This window comes from Nanorana parkeri, unplaced genomic scaffold, assembly GCF_000935625.1.
Source record: "Nanorana parkeri isolate BGI_ZX_2015 unplaced genomic scaffold, ASM93562v1 scaffold1356, whole genome shotgun sequence".
Lineage (NCBI taxonomy): Eukaryota > Metazoa > Chordata > Amphibia > Anura > Dicroglossidae > Nanorana > Nanorana parkeri.
Window position 1 is genome coordinate 203,649 of NW_017307624.1, and position 415 is coordinate 204,063.

Sequence of the window (415 nt, forward strand, 5' to 3'; positions counted from 1 at the left end):
TGATCTGTGCATCAGCGCATTCTTCTCACAGCCGCTGCGGAGTTAATGAGAGCCAGCAGCGGCGGTGGACCCGGCTGGACCCAGCAGTGGAGGAGGAGGCGGGGGCTCGTGGTCGGCAGCAGAGGAGGAGGCAGGGCCCGATGACGGAGAAGGAGGCAGGCCCGGCGACAGAGAAGGAGGCGGGCACGGCGACAGAGGAGGAGGTGGGGCCCATCAGCGATCGTGCAGGAAGAGGAGGCGGACAGGTAAGGAGTGTGACCATCGCACCTGAGGGTGACCCTGCAGAGCCCACCATAGAGACTCTATGGTGGGCTCTGCAGGGTCACCGTCAGGTGGGCTCTGTGGGGTCTCAGGTAAGCCAGACTCCGGTGCGCTACCAAGCCCAGACTCCGGTGCGCTACCAAGCCCAGACTCC